Source organism: Eschrichtius robustus, chromosome 9, assembly GCF_028021215.1.
Source record: "Eschrichtius robustus isolate mEscRob2 chromosome 9, mEscRob2.pri, whole genome shotgun sequence".
In the NCBI taxonomy this organism is placed as follows: domain Eukaryota; kingdom Metazoa; phylum Chordata; class Mammalia; order Artiodactyla; family Eschrichtiidae; genus Eschrichtius; species Eschrichtius robustus.
Window position 1 is genome coordinate 78972153 of NC_090832.1, and position 14970 is coordinate 78987122.

Consider the following 14970-nt stretch of genomic DNA (forward strand, 5'->3'; position numbering starts at 1 on the left):
TAGCTGCTTTTCAGTGCTGTGTTTATGACGCTTTACCCCCACGTGACTCATTTACAGAGAGATTTCAATACATAGGTTTTAAGATTCTTACTAGTCAGATATATTCTTGGGCGGTGAATAGGGGGTGTTGAGTCCCGTTCACTGAGCAAGGAGTAGGTCTTGTCTATTACATATTGGGCTTATGGAACGGTATCTGAGCTAATTTGAAACCCTGGTTTTATGCATCACCCCACCTCACCTTTCCCGTTAAGCACCCATCGTGTGTTTTCTAAACGTGTGACTCTCTTCTGTTTTGTAATGCAGTTCAAGTGTAGCGGTTTTTACATTCCCTCTATAAGTGATATCTTATGATAAGTGTCTTTTTCTGTGTGACTTATTTCACGTAGAATCGTCGTACCTAAATCCACTCATCATGCTGCTAAGAGCCTTATGACGTAGATTTCATGGCTGAGTGATATTCCATTTTACATAAGGACCACAACTTCTTTATCCATTTTTCTCTTTCCTGGGATATTTAAGGTGTAACAAAGTGGAGGTTCTTGTCAACAGAGCAGCCGTAAACATTCGGGTGCCTGCGTCTTGTTGATTTTTAGTATTCCCAATTTATACGCCCATGAGTGGAAGTGCCCTATGCTCTCTAAGCTGAGTTTTTTAGATGTTTCAAGACACACCGTACACCTCTCCAGAGTGGCTGTTGGCAATTTACATCCCGCCCATCAGCGTAGCAAGGCTCCCGTTTCTCCATGGCCTGTCCTGCATTGCTGGTTTTGACACTTTATTCAGCATGGCCCTTTTGACCGATGGGAAGCGAGACTACTTTGTAGCGCTGATTTGCATTTCCAGGTTGCTTGGTTGGCCAAAAAGGGCGTATGCGTTTTTTCCTGAATATATTCAGGAAAAAACGCATACGCCCTTTTTGGCCAAGGGCATCATTGTCGAGGTTTTGCCGCTTTTCCTGTGCTTTAAAGGCGATTCGAATCTCCCTCCTGAAATCTGTTTCCTGCAATTCTGCCTTGCTTTCAAATCCTGTTCGTTGCCTTCCCTCAATATATTTGTGGACGAGAGTTATCATTTATAACTCTGCAGGTTTGTGAATCGCAGTGCCCCTGAGCTCCATTTTTCAACTCGCTTTCTTGGGAGCTGGCCGCAAAAGCGCAGGATTGCTTCAGGCCCTATTCTGCTTCCGGGCAGCAGGCTGAGCCTGTGGTTAATTCTTCTTTCTGATGGGAAAATAGAGTGACCTGTGCCTGTCCCAACACCTAGAGCTAGTCTCTCATTGGTTCCCCCTCTTCCCGTTCATCCTCAGGACAAATTGCAACCTGTACGGAACAGGAGGTTAAAGGTGCTGATTCTCCAAGGAGGGAGATTGCTAGGAAAGCGGCTGGAATGGCGAACCCGAGCACAAGGAGGTGAGAAATGAGGTGCGTTTTAGAAACATTTCCTGATCACACGGTGTACCATCTTCTGGGTTTCTCATGCATGTTTTCGATGTAGGAAGGTGCCCTTGAACCTGGAGATTTGGGACCCATGGGATGGGTACCACGCAGTATTACTTTAAAGGGTCTGCGTTTCCTCACCCAACCTCAACAAACCTCTCAGCCCCAAGAGTGTCCACCCTTATGTCTCAGTCAGCTGTGGGTCTAGATATGGTCAACCCAGGTGGCATCACAGCCCCTGAACGAATTTTGTAAGAATTTCTCTCTCTTTCACTGTCTTTGTTTCACGGGTTTTTAAAAGTAATTGATTTTTATAATAGGGTTTAGCCGCTTTTCAGTGCTGTGTTTATGCCGCTTTACACCCACGTGACTCACTTACAGAGAGATTTCAATACATAGGTTTTAAGATTCCTACTAGTCAGATATATTCTTGGGCGGCGAATAGGGGGTGTTGAGTCCCGTTCACTGAGCAAGGAGTAGGTCTTGTCTATTACATATTGGGTTTATGGAACGGTATCTGAGCTAATTTGAAACCCTTGTTTTATGCATCACCCCACCTCACCTTTCCCGTTAAGCAGCCATCGTGTGTTTTCTAAACGTGTGACTCTCTTCTGTTTTGTAATGCAGTTCAAGTGTAGCGGTTTTTACATTCCCTCTATAAGTGATATCTTATGATAAGTGTCTTTTTCTGTGTGACTTATTTCACGTAGAATCGTCGTACCTAAATCCACTCATCATGCTGCTCCTAGCCTTATGACGTTGATTTCATGGCTGAGTGATATTCCATTGTGCATAAGGACCACAACTTCTTTATCCATTTATCTCTTTCCTGGGATATTTAAGGTGTAACGAAGTGGAGGTTCTTGTCAACAGAGCAGCCCTAAACTTTGGGGTGCCTGTGTCTTGCTGATTTTTAGTTTTCCCAATTTATACGCCAATGAGTGGAAGTGCCCTATGCTCTCTAAGCTGAGTTTTTTAGATATTTCAGGACACACCGTACACCACTCCAGAGTGGCTGTGGGCAATTTACATCCCTCCCATCAGCGTAGCAATGCTCCCGTTTCTCCATGGCCTGTCCTGCATTGCTGATTTTGACACTTTATTCAGCATGGCCCTTTTGACCGATGGGAAGCGAGACTTCTTTGTAGCGCTGATTTGCCTTTGCAGGTTGCTTGGTTGGCCAAAAAGGGTGTATGCGTTTTTTTCTGAATATATTCAGGAAAAAACGCATACGCCCTTTTCGGCCAAGTGCAGCATTGTCGATGTTTTCCCGTTTTTCATGTGCTTTAAAGGCGATTCGAATCTACCTCCTGAAATCTGTTTCCTGCAATGTTGCCTTGTTTTCAAATCGTCTTCATTGCCTCCCCTCAATATATTTGTGGACGAGAGTGATCATTTATAACTCTGCAGGTTAGTGAATTGCAGTGCCCCTGATCTCCATTTTTCAACTCGCTTTTTTCGGAGCTGGCTGCATAACCGCAGGATTGCTTCAGGCCCTATTCTGGTTCAGGGGGACAGGGTGAGCCTGTGGTTAATTCTTCTTCCTGATGGGAAAATAGAGTGACCTGTGCCTGTCCCAACACCTAGAGCTAGTCTCTCATTGGTTCCCCCTATTCCCATTCATCCTCAGAACAAATTGCAACCCGAACGAGACAGGAAGTTAAAGGTGCTGATTCTCCCGTGGGGAGATTGTTACTAAAGCGGCTGGAATGGCGAACCCGAGCACAAGGAAATGAGAAATGTGGTGCGTTTCAGAACCCTTTCCCGGTCACACTGTATACCATCCACTGCGTTTCCCATGCATTTTTTCACTGTAGGAAGATTCCCTTGAACCTGGAGATTTGGGACCCTTAGAATGGGTACCACACAGTATTACTTTAAAGGGTCTGTGTTTCCTCACCCAACCTCACCAATACTCTCAGCCCCAAGATTGTCCAGCCTTATGTCTAATCCAGCTGTGGGTATAGATATGGTCAGTCCAGGTTGCTTCACTGACCCTGAAAGAAATATGTACGAATTTCTCCCTCTTTCACTGTCTTTGTTTGTTTGTTTTTTTTTTTTTTGTAACTGGGTTTAGCTGATTTTCACTGCTGTGTTTATGCCGCTTTACACCCACTTAATTCACTTACAAAGCTATATCAATACATAGGTTTTAAGATTCTTACTAGTCAGATATATTCTTGTGCCTTGAATAGGGTGTGTAGAGTCCAGTTCACTTAGAAAGGAGTAGGGCTTGTCTGCTACATTTGTGGTTTATGGAACGCTATCTGTGCTAATTTCAAACCCTTGTTTTATGTCTCACTCCACCTCACGTTTCCTGTTAAGCAGCCATAGTTTGTTTTCTAAATGTGTGACTCTGTTCTGTTTTGCAGTACAGGTCATGTGTAGCGATTTTTACATTACCTCTATAAGTTATATCTTATGATAAGTGCCTTTTTCTGTGTGACTTATTTCACTTAGATACATCGTACATAAATCCACTCAGCCTTCTTCTACTAGTCTTATGACATTGATTTCATGTCTGAGTCATATTCCATTATACGTAAGTACCACAACTTCTTTATCCATTTTTCTCTTTCCTGGGATATTTAAGATGTACTGAAGTGGAGATTCTTGTAAACAGAGCAGCCCTAAACTTTGGGGTGCCCGTGTCTTGTTGATTTTTTAGATTTCCCATTATATACACCTATGAGTGGAAGTGCCCTATGCTCTCTAGCTGTGTTTTTTTTAGATGTTTCGGGAAACACCATATCCGAGTGACCATTGGCAGTTTTCATCCCGCCCGTCAGCCTAACAAGGCTCCCTTTTCTCCCTGGCCTGTCCTGCCTGCATGTCTGGTTTTTACACTTTTTTAGGACGGCCCTTTTGACCTATGGGAAGTGAGACTTCTTTGTAGTGCTGATTTTCCTTTCCGGGTTGCTTGGTTGGCCAAAAAGGGCGTATGCGTTTTTTTTCCTAAATATATTCAGGAAAAAACGCATACGCCCTTTTTGGCCGAGTGCAACATTGTCGACGTTTTCCCGCTTTTCATGTGCTTTAAAGACGATTCGTATCTTCCTCCTGAAATCTGTTTCCTGCAATTCTGCCTTGCTTTCAAATACTGTTCGTTGCCTCCCCTTAGTATATTTTTGGATGAGAGTTGTCATTTATAACCCTGCAAGTTTGTGAATTACAGTGACCCTGAGCTACATTTTTCAAATGGCTTTTTTGGGAGCTGGCTGCAAAACCGCAGGATTGCTTCAGGCACTATTCTGGTTCCATGGGGCAGGCTGAGCCTGTCGTTAATTCTTCTTCCTGATGGGAAATTAGAGTGACGTGTGCCTGTCCCAACACCTAGAGCTAGTCTCTCATGGGTTCCCCCTCATCCAGTTCATCCTCAGGACAAATTGCAACCTGTATGGAACAATAGGTTAAAGGTGCTGATTCTCCAAGTGGGGAGATTGTTAGTGAAGCTGCTGGATGGGGGGAACCCGAGCATCAGGAGATGTGAAATGAGGTACATTTTAGAAACCTTTCCAGATCACACGGTGTATCATCCTCTGGGTTTTCCATGCATGTTTTCGCTGTAGGATGATTCCCTTGAACCTGGAGATTTGGTACAAATGGAATGGGTACCACGCAGTATTACTTTAAAGTGTCTTCGTTTGCTCACCCAATCTCACCAATCCTCTCAGCCCCGGGAGTTTTCAGCCTTATATCTAATCCAGCTGTGGGTCTAGATATGGTCAATCCATGTTGCTTCAAAGCCCCTGAACGATCTCTTTAAGAATTTCTCTCTCTTTCAATGTCTTTTTTGTTTTTTTTTTTTTTTTTGAAATTTATTTTTATAATGGGGTTTAGCTGCTTTTCAGTGCTGTGTTTATACCGTTTTACACCCACTTGATTCACTTACAGAAAGATATCAATACATAGGTTTTAAGATTCTTACTAGTCAGATATATTTTTTGTGCGTTGAATAGGGGGTTTGGAGTCCAGTTCACTGAGCAAGGAATAGGGCTTGTCTGTTACATATGTGGTTTATGGTACGCTATCTGCGCTAATTTGAAACCCTTGTTTCATGCCTCACCCCACCTCACCTTTCCGTTAAGCAGCCATGGTGTGTTCTGTAAATGTGTGGCTCTATTCTGTTTTGTAGTACAGGTCCTGTGTAGCGATTTTTACATTCCCTCTATAAGTGATATCTTATGATAAGTGTCTTTTTCTGTGTGACTTATTTCACGTAGAATCGTCGTACCTAAATGCACTCATCATGCTGCTAGGAGCCTTATGACCTAGATTTCATGGCTGAGTGATATTCCATTGTACATAAGGACCACAACTTCTTTATCCATTTTTCTCTTTCCTGGGATATTTAAGGTGTAACGAAGTGGAGGTTCTTGCCAACAGAGCAGCCCTAAACTTTGGGGTGCCTGTGTCTTGCTGATTTTTAGTTTTCCCAATTTATACGCCCATGAGTGGAAGTGCCCTATGCTCTCTAGCTGTGTTTTTTAGATGTTTTAGGAAACACCATACACTTCTACAGAGTGGCCGTTGGCAGTTTACATCCCCCCCCATCAGCCTAACAAGGCTCCCTTTTCTCCATGGCCTGTCCTGCATTTCTAGTTTTTACACTTTTTTCAGCATGGTCCCCTTTGACCGATCGGAAGTGAGACTTCTTTGTATTGCTGATTTGCATTTCCGGCTTGCTTGGAGAGTCATAATTTATAATTCTGCAGTTTTGTGAATTAAAGTTTCCTGAGCTTCATTTGTCAACTCGCTTTTTTGGGAGCTGGCCGCAAAACCGGTGGAGTGCTTCTGCCCCTACTGTGGTTCAGGGCGACAGGCGAAGCCTTTGCTTAATTCTTCTTCCTGATTGGAAATTAGAGTGACTTTTGCCTGTCCGAACATCTAGGGCTTGTCTCTCATTGTTTCTCCTCCTTCCCCTTCATCCTGTGGACAAATTCCGAACTCTGTGCAAGAGGACATAGAAGGTGCTTACATCCTCAAGTGGGGAGATTGTTAGGAAAGAGGCTGGTGGGGTGAACTCGACCACCATGAGATTAAGAGATGAGGTGCCTTTTCCAAAATCTTCCTGATCCAACCGTGTACCATCTTCTGGGTGTCACTGGCATGTTTTAGCTGTAGGAAAGTTCCCATGTATGTAAGGAGAATGCCAGGGATTTTTCCAAATCAGTGTCTCCCCGAACCCCAATCTTGCGAATTTTTAAGCCACTGGTACATGTATGTTCATTAAGGGACTTGGGTCGTAAGCAGAGTCCGAAATTTAGGTGAGTGAAGCCTTCAGGGTCAGAAACGCTCGGCATCGGCCTCCTTTAGGTTCCTTTTTATCTGTAGTTGATACATGATGTCGATATAGATATCTATTGTTTTTCAGATTATTTCCCCTTAGGCGTTATTACAAAATATTGAGTATAGTTCCCTGTGCTATACAGTAGTTCCTTGTTGATGATATATTTTATACATAGAAGTGTGTATATGTTAATCCGAAACTGTTAGTTTATCTCTCCTGCCACCTTTACCCTTTGGTAATAAACTATATAAGATTTTATACTTCGCAGAAATCCAGGAGCTGAAAGACAGGTATCATTTTCAAAGGAAAATCATTCAAAACAAGATTGAACCTTCAGCCAAGATTAGTAGATCCACATCCTTGGAAAGAAATCACTGCATTTCTCTAATGTTGACCTGACAAATACGACAAACCCCTCCACTGAACTTGCTTATAATAAAGTGATGGAAATATCAAATGGAAGTGTTAGAAACATCTTATTTTACACGAGCCTTATACACTGCTCTATGTTAATAACAGTTTGGCTCACGCATCTATTCTTTGAAGTTACAATGTTCTCAAATTCTGTTACTGATCCTGCAGAGTGGGCCCCAACAAGGGTCCTCCTGCCCAGTGTCATTGGAGCCAACAGATCGAGACTGAGTTTGGTTCAGAAGCAAAGGAAAACTTTATAGTTTGATCAGAGAATGGAGAGGTGAGAGCGTGCACTCCCCCGTGGGCTGTGGGCCGGGCTGCTGTGTAGGGATCCCGTCAGCGTCAGCGGGAGGGATGGGGCGGAGCTCTCGAGGGCCGGGTTGGCTGGAGCTCAGGCCCTATGTGGCGGAGTCTGCACGGGGCCCGGAGAGCTGAGGTGTCGGCCCAGCCATCTTGCACTAGGAAATCGGGTCTGAAGTGCCGGGTGTGGGTCCTCTGCCTGTGGAAACCTAGGAACAAGTGAAATTAGAAAAAGCACAAAGGAAAAAAAAGCTTAGACTTTATTTTATTGCCCAGATTCTATTTTTATTTCCCAGGAATTTTTAATGGCCTTTGCCGGTGACAAACCCCTCCTCTGCCTCTTGTCCCATTCCACATTCTTGGGGCGCTGAGGGTGCAGACACCTCTTCTGTAAATGCTTCGTGCTGAGTTGGGTGTCCTCATACCCGGGGAGAGGGGCACGACTTCTCCCCAGCTGCCTCCAGGTGAGGTTGATTGTCCCCAGGCCTCCTCCCTCACTGCTCGTCTGCCTGAGCACCAGCGTTGGAAGTTTTATAGATTCTAATGACCTTTAAGGGTCCAGGAAAGAGATGCGCAGGGACGCTGGGGGGGCCGGTTTTACCCTGCTCCACATTGGTTCGGCCCCCTTAGGCTGACGGTTTCTGCCAGCCTAGATGCTCTGACCAGTAGTCTGCGCTTTCTTCAGTTAGGCCACTGAATTAATGTACAAACAGCACCAGGTGTCAGAGCCTTGCCTGCTCAACTCCCAGACAGTCCAGGGCCGGTGGTGATCCAGGACCATGACGGCCACTCAGTCAACGGCCTTTTGAAGTAGCCAGGAGTACATCTGGTCTCATTGGTCGCCGTCACAGTGGCGTCTGTAGGCTTTTCTATGGTGGCAGCGTTATTTAGGGTTCCCCTGCCAAGTTTATTAGCTCCACTCTGGGTGCAGTAAGTCCTGCAAGCAATAGTCTGTTCTTTTGGGGCACACTCTTGTGGTTTTCTGAGAGAAGCTCCAGGTCAAGTGATGGTCACACGAGTCGTCATGGGGGCCCGTTGCCCCAGGTTGTCTCTCTGGAGGTTGGAGTTAGAGGGCCTCCTCACTCGAGGTCATTGTGCCCACGGAGCGATCCCTGCAACTTCACGGCATGGTGGGTGGTTAGGAACACCAAGTGGCGTCCTTTTCCCTTAGGAGGGAGCTGGTCTTGCGGGCTGCTCATTTCCAGGTTTTTAGATACCCCCAGTATCCTGGTCGGATGGGGTGGCTGACCAATGCCTGGAGGGCATTCTTGCATGGTTCCATTTCAGGTGGTCCCAGTTTTTGCACTAATACTCCAAGGGCGATTCACCTTCGACCAGGAATGTAAAGGTCAAAGGGTTTAGCTAAATTAGGGAGGTCCAGGGCAAGGGTCTGAATTGACTGCTCTTTCCTTTCTTGAAAGGCCGCTTCTGGATTCTATTCAAAAGGATCATCATCTTTTCCTCTCAGTGTTTCATATAGAGGCCCAGTTATTAGACTGTAGTTAGGGATCCAGATGCAGCAAACCCCGGTCTCCCCAGGAACCCCTAAGCTGTCTTCTAGTTTTAGGAAGGGTGAAGCTGCAAATGGCTTCTTCCCTTTCCTGGGATGGGCTTCTCTGATCTTCTGTGAGAATGAAGCCCAGGCAGGTCACCTTAGTCTGTGATATTTGAGCCTTTTTCTTGGACACCTTCTATCTTTTATTGGCTAGGTAGTCCAGAGGCCTCCTTAGTAGGGCTGGCGATCAGAATGTCGTCTGCATATTGAAGGAGGGTTCCCTTCTCCCGAGGTAGATCTTTTAGGGCTTTAGCTAACGTTTCCCCAAAGATGGTGTGGGAATTTTTGAACCCCTGGGGCAGGACGGCCCAGCAGTATTGTTTTTGTTGTATGTTGAGTCCTGCCACTCATAGCCAAAATTTCTTGTGACTCTGGGACTAATGGAATACAGAAGAAGGCATCATTGAAGTCTAATACATAATACCATGTCCTGGTGGATGGTAGAATGACCAGCAGGGTATAGGAATTAGGAACTACTGGATGTATATCCTCTGTGGCTTCACTGACTGTCCTGGCGTCCTTTACCAGGTCCCCAGCAGCCCACGGGGCTCTCATGGTCAGGCCCCTCCCAGGATATGGAACTCATCTGGGCAGGTACGCAGCAGCCCACGGGGCTCTCATGGTCAGGCCCCTCCCAAGATATGGTGCTCACCTGTGCAGGTACCCAGCAGCCCACGGGGCTCTCATTGTCAGGCCCCTCCCAGGATATGGAGCTCACCTGGGCAGGTACCCTGTAGACCACGGGGCTCTCGTGGGCAGGCCCCTCCCAGGATATGGAGCTCACCTGGGTAGGTACCCAGCAGCCCACGGGGCTCTCGTGGGCAGGCCCCTCCCAGGATATGGAGCTCACCTGGGCAGGTACCAGGCAGCTCACGGGGCTCTCGTGGGCAGGCCCCTCCCTGGATATGGAGCTTCCCTGGACAGGTACCCCAACAGGGCTGGGCACACAGGAACCGTGCACATAGCCCTCATTGCAGAGCACCTCCAGCACACCTGTCGCTCAGATCTGACACAGAGCACCTCAGAGCAGGGCTTGGACTAACAAACATCAGCTCCGACAGGTCTGTGACCCTAGGCTTCTCTCTGTGTGGCCTCCCTCCGCCTGGTCTTCCAGGGGCTTCCACTGCAGCCGGGGCACCAGGCCTCTGTCTCCATCCACCACCCCTCCTCTCCCTGACTCCTGGGTTCCTCTCATTAGGAGAGGGTCTTCTTGAAGTTGTCTCCCACTCATGGACCAGATAAAATGATTAGAAAACAAGCCAGGGCTGCCGCCCCTTGTCTATCCTGACTCTCGGGACCCTACATCTGTTCCTTGGACCTGGCCGGTGCAGCAAAGCCCATTTTCTGCAACTCTGAGCCCCTGAGGGGCGAGGATTGGCTGACCTGGGCAGCCTGACCCTGCCGGCCAGCCCTTCCCAGGTGTGCCTGTGTTGAGGTCAATATAAACACCCCTCCAGGCAGCAAAAGCCTCTGCAGCTGTGCCTGACGCCATATTCTCTGCCCCGTCAGCAGTCTCGGGGTTGTGCTGGTGGGAGGGAGTAGCGCCCAGGGCTCTATGAGTGGCCCCGTGTGAGTGGGGCTCTGCTGGACTTTCTGCAGGAGTTGCCGGGCTGCCACCTGCTAAAGAAGAGGATTTGTCACCCACACCTGCTGCTGGAATTTCTACCCGGGCAGAGGTGAGGAAGGAAAAAAGCAGTGGGGGCCGGGACAGGAGGGGTACCTCAGGCAGGGAAATGGAAAGCTTCCAGAAGAGCGCCTGGGGCCAGGACCATCCTGGCTGACCTGCAGGCACCAAGTTGTCCTGCGTGCTGTCGCTGGTGTGACTCCAAGCCCCTTCCTCTAGGCTTTAAAGTCTTTGCACACATTCAGGTGTTTTACCTGGGAAGGGTGGGAAAAGTTCAGCAGCAGCTGGCCTGGGGCTCAGCTCACGTTTCCTCAGAGACGCCTCCTCACCGTCCCCCAGCTTTGCAATGAGGACGTTCCTTGCGGGGGAGCTGCTGGCTGCATGGGAGACGATTCCCCACCTCTGACCAACTTCAGAGTTGTTTACCACTGGAGCAAGTGCCCTGATAGGGTTTTCCTCTGTATGACCAGTGGGTTCTGTTTTTTTTTTTTTTTCTTTTTTGGTTCAAGGTAGGTTTTATTCCTCTTTTTGTATTTATAGATATAAGCATGGAAATAATTCATTCATATAAATACATCTATGGGAAGGAAAGAACTTTTTTTCTGTTTTATTTTTTTAAAATATAATTTATGTTTTAATTTTTTAATTTTATTCATTTTTTTATACAGCAGGTTCTTATTGGTTATCTATTTTATACATATAAGTGTATATATGTCAATCCCAGGCTCGCAATTCATCCCACCACCACCACCCTGCCACTTTCCCCCCTTGGTGTCCGTACATTTGTTCTCTACATCTGTGTCTCTATTTCTGCCTTGCAAACTGGTTCATCTGTACCATTTTTCTAGGTTCCACATGTATGCGCTTAAATATGGTATTTGTTTTTCTCTTTCTGACTTACTTCACTCTGTATGACAGTCTCTAGATCTATCCACGTCTCTACAAATGACCCAATTTCGTTCCTTTTTATGGCTGAGTAATATTCCATTTTATATATGTACCACATCTTTTCCATTCGTCTGTCTATGGGCATTTAGGTTGCTTCCATGACCTGGCTATTGTAAATAGTGCTGCAAAGAACATTGTGTGAATATCTTTTTGAATTATGGTTTTCTCTGGGTATATGCCCAGTAGTGGGATTGCTGGGTCATATGGTAATTCTATTTTTAGTTTTTAAGGAACCTCCATACTGTTCTCCATAGTGACTGTATCAATTTACATCCCCACAAATAGTGTAAGAGGGTTCCCTTTTCTCCACACCCTCTCCAGCATTTGTTGTTTGTAGATTTTCTGATGATGCCCATTCTAACTTGTGTGAGGTGATACCTCATTGTAGTTTTGGTTTATATTTCTCTAATAATTAGTGATGTTGAGCAGCTTTTCATGTGCTTCTTGGCCATCTGTATGTCTTCTGGGGACAAATGTCTATTTACGTCATCTGCCCATTTTTGGATTGGGTTGTTTGTTTTTTTTTTTTTACTGTTGAGCTGCATGTGCTGTTTATATATATTGGAGATTAATCCTTTGTCCATTGATTCGTTTGCAAATATTTTCTCCCATTCTGAGGTTGTCTTTTCGTCTTGTTTGTAGTTTCCTTTGCTTTGCAAAAGCTTTTAGGTTTCATTTGCTCCCATTTGTTTATTTTTGTTTTTTATTCCATTACTCTAGTAGGTGGATCAAAAAAGATCTTGTGATTTTTGTCAAAGAGTATTCTTCCTATGTTTTCCTCTAAGAGTTTTATAGTGTCCGGTCTTACATTTCGGTCTCTAATCTATTTTGAGTTTATTTTTTGTGTATGGTGTTAGGGAGTGTTCTAATTTCATTCTTTTACATGTAGCTGTCCATTTTTCCCAGCACCACTTATTGAAGAGACTGTCTTTTCTCCATTGTATATCCTTGCATCCTTTGTCATAGATTAGTGGACCATAGGTGTGTAGGTTTATCTCTGGGCTTTCTTTTTTTTTTCCTTTTACATCTTTATTGGAGTATAATTGCTTTACAATTGTGTGTTAATTTCTGCTGTATAAAAAAGTGAATCAGCTATACATATACATATAACACCATATCCCCTCCCTCTTGCACCTCCCTCTCACTTCCTTATCCCACCCCTTTAGGTGGTCACAAAGCACCGAGCTGATCTCCCTGTGCTATGTGGCTGCTTCCCAGTAGCTATCAATTTTACATTTGGTAGCGTATATATGTCCATACCACTCTCTCACTTTGTCCCAGCTTACCCTTCCCCCTCCCCGTGTCCTCAAGTCCTTTCTCTACGTCTGTGTCCTTAATCCTTTCCTGCCCCTAGGTTCTTCATAAACTTTTTTTTTCTTTCAGATTCCATATATATGTGTTAGCATACGGTATTTGTTTTTCTCTTTCTGACTTACTTCACTCTGTAGGACAGACCCTAGATCCATCCACCTCACTACAAATAACTCAGTTTTGTTTCTTTTTATGGCTGAATAATGTTCCATTGTATATATGTGCCACATCTTCTTTATCCAGTTATCTGCTGATGGACACTTAGGTTGCTTCCATGTCCTGGCTATTGTAAATAGAGCTACAATGAACATTGTGGTACATGACTCTTTTTGAATTATGGTTTTCTCAGGGTAAATGTCCAGTAGTGGGATTGCTGGGTTGTACGGTTGTTCTATTTTTAGTTTTTAAGGAACCCCCATACCGTTCTCCCTAGTAGCTATATCAATTTACATTCCCACCAACAGTGCAAGAGGGTTCCCTTTTCTCCAATAAATGCCTCTCCAGCATTTATTGTTGGTAGATTTTTTGATGATGGCCATTCTGACTGGTGTGAGGTGATACCTCATTGTAGTTTTGATTTGCATTTCTCTAATAATTAGTGATGTTCAACATCCTTTCATGTGTTTGTTGGCAACCTGTATATCCTCTTTGGAGAAATGTCTATTTAGGTCTTCTGCCCATTTTTGGATTGGGTTGTTTGGTTTTGTGATATTGAGCTACAGGAGCTGCTTTTTGGAGGTTAATCCTTTGCCATTTGCTTCATTTGAAAATATTTTCTCCCATTCTGATGGTTGTCTTCTCATTTTGCTTATGTTTTCCTTTGCTGTGCAAAAGATTTTAAATTTCATTAAGTCCCATTTTTTTTATTTTTGTTTTTATTTCCATTTCTCTAGGAGGTGGGTCAAAAAGGATCTTGCTGTGATTTATGTCATAGACTGTTCTGCTTATGTTTTCCTCTAAGAGTTTTATAGTGGCTGGTCTTACATTTAGGTCTCTAATCCATTTTGAGTTTATTTTTGTGTATGGTGTTAGGGAGTGTTCTAATTTCATTCTTTTACATGTAGCTGTCCAGTTTTGCCAGCACCACTTACTGAAGACACTGTCTTTTCTCCATTGTATACCCTTGCCTCCTTTGTCATAGATTAGTGGACCGTAGGTATGTGGGTTTATCTCTGTGCTTTCTATCCTGTTCTATTGATCTATATTTCTGTTTTTGTGCCAGTACCATATTATCTTGATTACTGTAGCTTTGTAATAGTGTCTGAAGTCTGGAAGTCTGATTCCTCCAGCTCTTTTTTTTTCCCCTCAAGACTGCTTTGGCTATCCGGGGTCTTTTGTGTCTCCCTACAAATTTTAAGATTTTTTTTTTCTAGTTCTGTAGAAAATGCCAAAGGTATTTTGATAGGGATTGCATTGAATCTGTAGATTGCTTTGGGTAGTATAGTCATTTTCACAATATTGATTCTTCTAATCCAAGAACATGGTATATGTCTCCATCTGTTTATATCATCTTTGATTTCTTTCATCAGTGTCTTATAGTTTTCTGAGTACAGGTCTTTTACTTCCTTAGGTAGGTTTATTCCTAGGTATTTTATTTTTGTTGCAGTGGTAATGGGATTGTTTCCTTAATTTATCTTTCTGTTCTTTCATTGTTAGTGTATAGGAATGCAAGCAATTTCTGTGCATTAATTTTGTATCCTGCAACTTTACCAAATTCATTGATTAGCTCCAGTGGTTTTCTGGTGGCATCTTTAGGATTCTCTATCTATGATATGATGTCATCTGCAAACAGTGACAATTTTACTTCTTCTTTTCCTTTTTGTATTTCTTTTATTTCTTTTTCTTCTCTGATTGCCATGGCTAGGACTTCCAAAACTATGTTGAATAGTAGTGGTGAGAGTGGACATCCTCGTCTTGTTCCTGATCTTAGAGGAAACGTTTTCAGTTTTTCATCGTTGAGAATGATGTTTGCTGTGGGTTTGTCATATATGGCCTTTATTATGTTGAGGTAGTTTCCCTCTATGCCCACACTCTGCAGAGTTTTTATCATAAATGGGTGTTGAATTTTTTCAAAATCTTTTCCTGCATCTAT